The sequence below is a fragment of the Sander lucioperca genome, chromosome 19, assembly GCF_008315115.2.
Source record: "Sander lucioperca isolate FBNREF2018 chromosome 19, SLUC_FBN_1.2, whole genome shotgun sequence".
Taxonomy (NCBI): Eukaryota; Metazoa; Chordata; class Actinopteri; order Perciformes; family Percidae; genus Sander; species Sander lucioperca.
This window is the reverse complement of record NC_050191.1, coordinates 5,772,179-5,781,444: the sequence shown is the minus strand read 5'-3', so window position 1 is coordinate 5,781,444 and position 9,266 is coordinate 5,772,179. Positions and strand designations below refer to the sequence as shown.

The window sequence follows — 9,266 nt, the reverse complement described above, 5'->3', positions numbered from 1 at the left end:
CTTCATGCCCTGAGTGTTAGGCATCTAGTTGTTGCTGGTTAAACACAGAAAAATACATCTCACTAAAAATGTGTTGAACATACAAAGAAATACATTTGCAATTGTGTAGGACTAATCATTTATTCAATAAAGCAAAGCATAAAACAATAAGATTTACAGAACAAAAGCAATATTCACTTTAATGGTATAACAATACAGATAATAATTACTTGTACAAAACCTTCGTTGTGCCCATGCTGGGTCACAGTTCTAAGAATACAGAATATATGTCTGCCTCTTTGTCTCACCCTCTCCACCTCTAGAGGGAGTCTCTACTCTCTCACTGGCTACATGTGTTATAGAGCTGGTGCTGGATTCTCACTTTGCTGCAATTAAGCCAAGAAAAGAAACAGTGTGACCAACTTTTAGGATCAATCTTATAATAACTCTGCTTGCTTTGACCTTACATTTCTAAATCTATGATCCAAACAGTCATCACTTTTATAAAAACACAACATCTTATTTTTTTGGTTTGTTGATGGTAGCGTAGAGGACGCTGGGATCAGCACAGGCTGCAGCAGAAGAGGAGGAGGTTTTAACAGCGCTGTAGGTCACTGCATCACCTTCATCATCATCATCATCAACAAAGACCTAGAGGGAAAGAATACAACTCATAAATGACATCCTAACACAACTTCCTGATTTTGCTGCCAACAACTGTAATATTGTCTTTGCTTTAATCTGCTAATTAGATTATGAAATATCTTGTGTGTGAAGTGGACATGTTGGTCTGATGGTGGTGCTGCTGTATCTAATAGGGGGCACCGACAAAACTCCGCCATTCATTGTGTTGTTATCATGAAAATTCACAGCAAACTTGTCTTGGAACACAGAGGCTGAGACTCAGAATCATGAATCATTAATATCTGCTTCAAGGATTAAAAAGATTACTAATCCATTAACACCAACACTGTGATATATTAGATAGTTTACCTGGGCTCTCCTGTTGGTCTTCTTGGTGTAGCTGACGGAGGCGTAGGAAACATCACCTTCAGGATCAGCCTGCACAGAGGAGACGACATAAAGACTGATCAGTAACATCTTGATTAATACTTATTAACTTGTCTATTTCATTTCCTTCGATTCTAGTTGCTGTGTAGCTTTTATAAGCGGGCAAACATCATCATCATCATCATCTGTGCAATGTAATCCAATACAACTGTCCCACAACAAATACAGCCAATATAAGATGAGTTGATTCAACTCTGTGGGCATTGTGGAGGCTGTTTGTTGTTTGTGTTGCTCACTTTTCTTTTTTCCCATCACAATGCATCCTTTGACCTTTGCTGCTGAACAATTTTAATTTCTGTACAATAGGGTCGACAATATATATATATTTTTTCTCTTTCAGGTATAGAACTATACAATATAAAGTCACGATTTTATCAAACTTTGAGTATTCAGTATTAAAACTCACCATGTCGTTATTTGTGATTAGTTTTTTCCCTGGAAAGAAAAGAAAGAAAGTTTGGTTTAGCTTCCTCAGTGAACATTTTACAAAAGTTTCCTCTGTGAATGTCTTCACCTTTAGCTCTCCTCCATCTGAAGACAGCCACAGTGATTATTAAGAGAGCTGCAACAGCCACAGACACAACGATCAGCAGCCACCACCACGAGACTGAAAAGGGAAGTTAGAAGTGTTAAATATAGTCAGAGGTGTTATGATGATGAGCTACTTGTTAGCATGTTCTTGTGCTGTCTTTATATCTCTGAGATCTGAATGAACAAAGAGTCTTTTGCCTGCATGTCTTTTCTGACTGTAAATGTAGTTCTGTTCTGTTCTATCACTTAACCGACAGTTAAAAGTAAATAACATGTCACAAACACTGATTTTGCTCTGTAAAGTTATAAATGTATAAACATTGAATTATTGGCTGTTTTAAACTCACAATGATGAATGTTTATCAAAACATTTTGTTTATAAAAGTTTCATCTGTGAATGTTCTCACCTTTAGCTCTTGTCCATATGTTGACCACCACAACACTTGTTATGAGAGCTGCTAAACCCACGGGCACGAAGATGATCCTCCACCAGCCTGAAAAGGGAAGTTAGAAGTGTTAAATATAGTCAGAGGTGTTATGATGACGAGCTACTTGTTAGCATGTTTTTGTGCTGTCTTTATATCTCTGAGATCTGAATGAACAAAGAGTCTTTTGCCTGCATGTCTTTTCTAACTGTAAATGTATAGTTCTGTTATGTTCAGTCACTACCTTCTGGTTTTCTTCCATCATCATTTTCAGATGTTGAGTTGTTTGTCTCTTCTGATGTCCTTTTATTTCCTGTTGTTGATTGTGGTTTCATTGTTCCTGGAAATATTGTAGTCGTTGTTGTTGTTGCTGCATCATCATCTTAACGGATACATTAACAAAACTGTACAGTATATCATGAATGATGAAATACAAAAGGGGGGAGGGACTGAGAAGTTGTAGATGTTACAACATTTTGGCTAAGTCCTGGATCTTCACAATCCTACCTACTGCACCTTTAATAACTGAAATCATAATGATTGTAATGTTTCAGTATTGTGTTCTAACAGGAAAGTTTGAAAACATCCTGATTTAAATACTCACTGGTGACAATAGACAGATCATTTTCAGTGTCTGCATTATGCTGTCCTGTACTGTATCTGCAGGTGTAATGACCAGCATCCTCCTCTGTGACATTCTTTATAACCAGTGCACATTTCTCTGTAACACTCAGTCTGTCTGATTTAGTTTTGGCATTGTTGTGTATTTTCCCGTGTTCAAACAGCGTCTCTGTGTTTCCTGAATGACTGAAGGTCCAGGTACTACTGTCATACTTATCCTGATCATCTAACACATTCTCACAGGATAAAGTGACTTCATCTCCAGCTCTGACATTGAAGGAGTAATATTTCCCAGCTGCTGCTGTTGAGAAAGAGAGGTAAAAGTGATGAACTGAAACATAAATATATCTGCATAAGGGCAGGCACGTGCACACATAGACATCAAAGGGGCTTGAGCATCTGTCCCCTTTTTCTTCCTCGAGGGAAATGCCCTTTTTTCAGGAAGCTTTTTCCATTTTTGTTGGCTTGTGTGGAGGTGAGTGGTGATGACAAAAGACTAAGCAACCAGTGCCTCAACTTTACAGCTAATTAGCCAAAAGACAAAAACAACTTTGTCCAAACTTGTCTTACTAACGTGCATGAGCTACTAGCTTATGTTATAAGCAACCTGATCTCACAGAATTCTGTGAAATGAACACGGCCCCTTAACTCAAAATCTGTGGCAGTTTCACGGAATTGTAAAAAATTCCGTGATGGGCCCACAGAATAATTCCGTGAAATTAAGACGGATCGCCGAAAATTCCGTGATGGGCCCACGGAAGAATTCCATAAAATGAACACGGCCCCTTAAGTTAAGGAAAAGGTCGTGGGTGGGCTTACATTTCCATGACAAGCGGGACGGTTGGGTTTAGTAAAAGAAGAATGGGACGGTTGGGTTTAGTAAAAGAAGAATGGGACGGTTGGGTTTAGTAAAAGAAGAATGGGACGGTTGGGTTTAGGAAAAGAAGAATGGGACGGTTGGGTTTAGTAAATGTGACACGCGGAAATGTGACACGCGGGACGCGAACCCCGGTCTCCTGGGTAAAAGTCCTGTGTTTGTAACTTCAGGTTCAACCCAGGGTTTTCTGTATCACGAAGGTGGATCAGTTGTTACCGGGTTCAATCGCCGTGGTAACATATGCTGTACACCTAACCTGGTCGGGAGCAGGTTATGTTGGAGATTAGAGATCAACCGGTGTAAAAGCACCGTCTACTGACCAATCAATAGTCGGTTGATAATGGCTTCACCGTTCTTAGAAGATCAGGTGGAGCTCGGGGCGCAGAGAGAGAGAGAGAGAGAGAGAGAGAGAAAGAAAGAAAGAGAGAGGTGCATTCAGAAAAGTTAAAATATTTAGAGACCGACAACCCTGTTAACATTCCCTGATGGGTATTTTTATGAACGATATAGATTTTCAGTGGAGGGAATTACGTATAGGCTATTTGTCGGCTTGTTGAGCCGCGTGTTGCCAATGTGCACATCTGCTCTGCAAAATGTCTGTGTACTTCCCTGCTCTTATGTATATAGTTTGTATACGTGCAAATGTCTTATTCTTAGTTTCCAAGAGTTCACTAAACTCACCACATTACATCAAAACTTGTCTTCTCTTACCTTTAAACTGGAACAGCAGCATCAGAAATGAAGACATTATAATCCATCTGAACTGAGCCATCGTGCTTCTCTCTCGGTCTCACGCTCTCAACTGTCAAAGTCTCTGACACGCTGCTTCTTAAAAATGAATATAGCATCTACTTCCTGTGATAATGATGGAGTCACTTCCTAACACTGACTTCATCTCCTCTTTTACCTTTTGAAGTGATGTGTAATATTAGCTTCATTCTCTCTGTAGAAATCCCCTGACCTTTCGTCATTATTCTCCTGAACACTTCTTCAGAATTCAGCCTGAGCGATTATTTTAGATGCATTTATACGTTACATCGACAAATGTTAGAGCCCAGTGCAAACAGAGGTGTTCAACTCAACAGAGGGAAGGTTTACTACGAGAGCTGAGAGGAAAAAGGTCAGCTGAGCAGAGGCGAGCTTGTGTTGTGGTCTGTTTGCTGAAGAGCGAGAGAGAGAACTACAAAACACTTGTAAAACTGAACATTAATACTTTTATTTGCAAGTTTATATTATTATCAGCCATAACAAAGAAGGGATTGTTACAGATTCCATTAAAATTCAAAGCGAGTTAAATCCAAACACTTACTGTAGTCCAATATGATTAAATTAAAGTCAATCAAAGGCAAAGCGAAATACAAAAGGCTTCAATTGAAACATACCTTAAGTTAAGGAAAAGTTCGTGGGTGGGCTTACATTTCCATGACAAGCGGGACGGTTGGGTTTAGGAAAAGAAGAATGGGACGGTTGGGTTTAGTAAATGTGACACGCGGAAATGTGACACGCGGGACGCAAACCCCGGTCTCCTGGGTAAAAGTCCTGTGTTTGTAACTTCAGGTTCAACCCAGGGTTTTCTGTATCACGAAGGTGGATCAGTTGTTACCGGGTTCAATCACCGTGGTAACATATGCTGTACACCTAACCTGGTCGGGAGCAGGTTATGTTGGAGATTAGAGATCAACCGGTGTAAAAGCACCGTCTACTGACCAATCAATAGTCGGCTGATAACGGCATCACCGTTAGAAGATCAGGTGGAGCTCGGGGCGCAGAGAGAGAGAGAGAGAGAGAGAGAGAGAAAGAGAGAGAGAGAGAGAGAGAGAGAGAGAGAAAGAAAGAAAGAGATGCATTCAGAAAAGTTAAAACATTTAGAGACCGACAACCCTGTTAACATTCCCTGATGGGTATTTTTATGAAAGATATAGATTTTCAGTGGAGGGAATTACGTATAGGCTATTTGTCGGCTTGTTGAGCCGCGTGTTGCCAATGCGCACATCTGCTCTACAAAATGTCTGTGCACTTCCCTGCTCTTATGTATATAGTTTGTATACGTGCAAATGTCTTATTCTTAGTTTCCAAGAGTTCACTAAACTTACATTACAACAGAACTTGTCTTCTCTTACCTTTAAACTGGAACAGCAGCATCAGAAATGAAGACATTATAATCCATCTGAACTGAGCCATCGTGCTTCTCTCTCGGTCTCACGCTCTCAACTGTCAAAGTCTCATTTATACGTTACATCGACAAATGTTAGAGCCCAGTGCAAACAGAGGTGTTCAACTCAACAGAGGGAAGGTTTACTACGAGAGCTGAGAGGAAAAAAGGTCAGCTGAGCAGAGGCGAGCTTGTGTTGTCGTCTGTTTGCTGAAGAGTGAGAGAGAGAGAGAACTACAAAACACTTGTAAAACTGAACATTAATACTTTTATTTGCAAATTTATATTATCAGCCATAACAAAGAAGGGATTGTTACAGATTCCATTAAGACTTAAAGCTCATTAAATCCAAACACTTACTGTAGTCCAATATGTTTAAATTAAAGTCAATCAAACTCACTTCTGTACACTGAGGGACAAAAAGTCACAAACTGCTGCATCTCCTAAAATAACCAATAAATCTTAAACTCAGATACATTTTGAAACCAGAAGAACATTTTGATTCAATATTAGATTAAGCTTTATTGTAATTGTACAGAGTAAAAAGTACTGAGATGACATGCAGTTTAAGTGCAAAAAGCAGAGTAATGTCCATTTATCATGATATATAGAATAAAGTAATGCTAATATAAGACATGATATACAGGATAAACAGCTGGAGGTATGATATAAACACTGTATAGACTATAAATCAGATATTTACAGTATGGACAGAAGTATGTCCTGTTAGATTAAGTTTAGGTTCTGGACTGACTCACAGGCGGCTCACTATGTTATCAATCATCCAGAATCTTAAAACGATTTTATGATTATTTTGTCATCAACCTATTTAATTATGATGAGATTATATTTAACAGCAGTGGACTCTGTGGTTAGTTGATGTTGATCAGTGGAGTCAGACAGAGGAGGAAGCCTCAGCATCGTTTTCATAGTTCACCGTATCTTCACCTTCATCATTATGCTCCTGTGAAAATGGAGCAATTAAATGTTGAAACACAGATCAGCTCCAGAGGAACAGCTGGGCTTTAGTGCCTTGCTCAAGAGAAAGAGTGATGGGTATTGGAGTAGATGAGAGCATGACTCATTACTTTCCTATAACACACTCTCAGAGTGAGTCCACACTTAACCCACAGTTTAAAGTAAATAACAAATATCACAAGCACTGATCTTGCTCTGTAAAGTTATTTGTTACGTTGTTATTTGTATATGTTAACATGAACAAAGGGAGTCCTGGTTGAAGCAGCAGGCAAAAACTGATTCCAAAACAAGTAAAAGGCATCCAAGAAAAACCAAGGGAGTCAAAAACCAGGGAAATACAGGAGGGGTAAAGACAGACCAGAACAGACACAGAGAAGCACACAAACTCACACAAACTGACAGCTCAAGGACACAAAACAATCTGACAAGACACAAAGGGAAACACAGAGGCTAAATAAACTAGGAGACGAGCAAACCAGGAACAGGTGAGACAACAGGTGGAACACATCAGGGCGGGGCAGGACAATCAACCAAGGCGGGAAAACACAAAGTATAGCTGGACATGACAAGACAGAAAACAGACTATCAAAATAAAACAGGAAACAGGAACAACTGACAGAAAACATGAAATCAACTAAACACAGAAACTTGACACAACAGAGAACAGAGAACACAGGAATTAACCAAAAAACACACAATACACAGAACACAGTCAAGACAGGGTAATCACCATAAACAAGGGGATGACTAAACATAAGTATACAGAATAAATATACAAACACAGGAAAACATACATACAACAATTATTATTGTTTAAACATTTAATTATTGTCTGTTTCAACTCACAATGTTTTCTTCCGTCTGGGTTTTGTTCTCTAAAAAGAGAAAACGACAAAAGTCAACTTCAAATTCCTAAATAAAAATCCAGTTTAATCAAACTTTTTTTAAATAAAAGTTTCATCTGTGAATGTTCACACCTTTAGCTCTTGTCCATATGTTGATCGCCACAACAATTATTATGAGGGTTGCGAAACCCAGAGACACAATGATCCTCCACAAACCTGAAAAGAGAAGTTAGAAGTGTATAGTCAGAGGTGTTTGTGTGTTCTTGTGCTATCTCTATGTTTCTAATATCTGAGTGTTTGTCATTGTTGCATCATCATGTCAACAAATCCAACAACAAAATGCAGCTAATTGTAAAGTTATAAAAGAAAAACAAATGACAGTGATAAAATATTAAAAGCTCATTTCCGAACAAATGTTTTATATAATTATCTACAAAGTGATTTTAAACAGCGCATCATATTCTCACCTGGTTTCTCTCCTGAGGACTGAGGAGGGATGAAGGGAAACAGCTGCACTTCTCTACTGTATTCATGAGTCACTTCACATTTCAAAAACTTTGAATATTTTGACGTTTGATTAAGGTGAGATGTTGTAACAGTCACAGTGGCTGAACAGGGAAGCTGTCTTGTCTCCACGTCATTCTTATCACTCTCATACAGCCACTTCACTGTGTGTACACACGCATGACGTGGCGACACAGAGCAGAAAAAGATGACCCGATCAGTGTCCTTCTGTTCAGTCACTGGTGAAAACGGAGATATTGAGAGAGAAAGACAATTAAAGAAATATACATGTCATTACAGTAATAATGACTATTGAAACATTTCAGTATATTGTTCTAAAAAAGACAGTTTGAAAACACTATGATGTAAATACTCACTTGTAACAACAGACAAATCAACCCCAGAGTATTGATAGTGGGATAGTTCTTGTTTTGATCTGAGCTGTGTGCAGGTGTATTGACCAGCATCCTCCTCTGTGACCTTCTTTATAACCAGAAAACATTTCTCTGTAACACTCAGTCTGTCTGATTTAACTTTGACTTCTTTGTGAATCCGCCCATGTTCAAACAGCGTCACTGTGTTTCCTGAACCGCTGAAGGTCCAGGTAGTACTGTCACACGTATCCCGATCATCTATCACATTTCCACAAGACAGAGTGACTTCATCTCCAGCTCTGACAGTGGAGAAGGATGGTTGCCAAGATGCAGCTGTTGTGACAAAGAGAGAAATGTAAAAACTAAACGGAAATATAAATGTGATTGTTACGTTCTTAGTTAGTGTGACGATCGTTTTAGATAAGCTTGCAAATGTGTCTCAATTTTTGTTTTTTCCAGGAGTTCACTAAACTCACCACGTTACAACAGAACTTGTCTTCTCTTACCTGTAAACTGAAACAGCAGCATCAGAAATGAAGACATTATAATCCATCTGAACTGAGCCATTGTGCTTCTCTCTCTGTGTCACGCTCTCGACTGTCAAAGTCTCTGACGTGCTGCTTCTTTAAATTAAAAACAGTACAGATTGTGACAGTAGACAACGTCTTGATCAGGAAGTTGCACATTTGAAGATTGTTAGTTGGTTCCTCATCGTAGCTTTGTAATTGTTTTCCTGAGAACTGAAAGAAAAATGTTTGGGTTTTGGGTAACACCAGCAGCAGAGCTCTGCAGGTTTTACCCTCTAATGAGGACCAGATAAACATCAGAAAGACAGTCCACACTTTATTAGAACAAAGAGACGTTTATTGAATTGTGTTGAAAACCCCTGGAAGGTTTGGGCTCACTGAG

At 39.0% G+C, this 9,266-nt stretch overlaps 1 long non-coding RNA gene across 1 annotated transcript; it reads right to left on the bottom strand.

Annotated features, from left to right (window-relative positions):
* Window positions 1-780: 780 nt before the first annotated feature.
* Window positions 781-1,662, bottom strand: LOC116061859. The gene is made up of 3 exons (XR_004107825.2): window positions 1,565-1,662; window positions 1,457-1,485; window positions 781-1,041 (listed from the first exon to the last, which is right to left on the bottom strand). It is a non-coding gene; the product is annotated as an uncharacterized LOC116061859 (long non-coding RNA).
* Window positions 1,663-9,266: the final 7,604 nt, after the last annotated feature.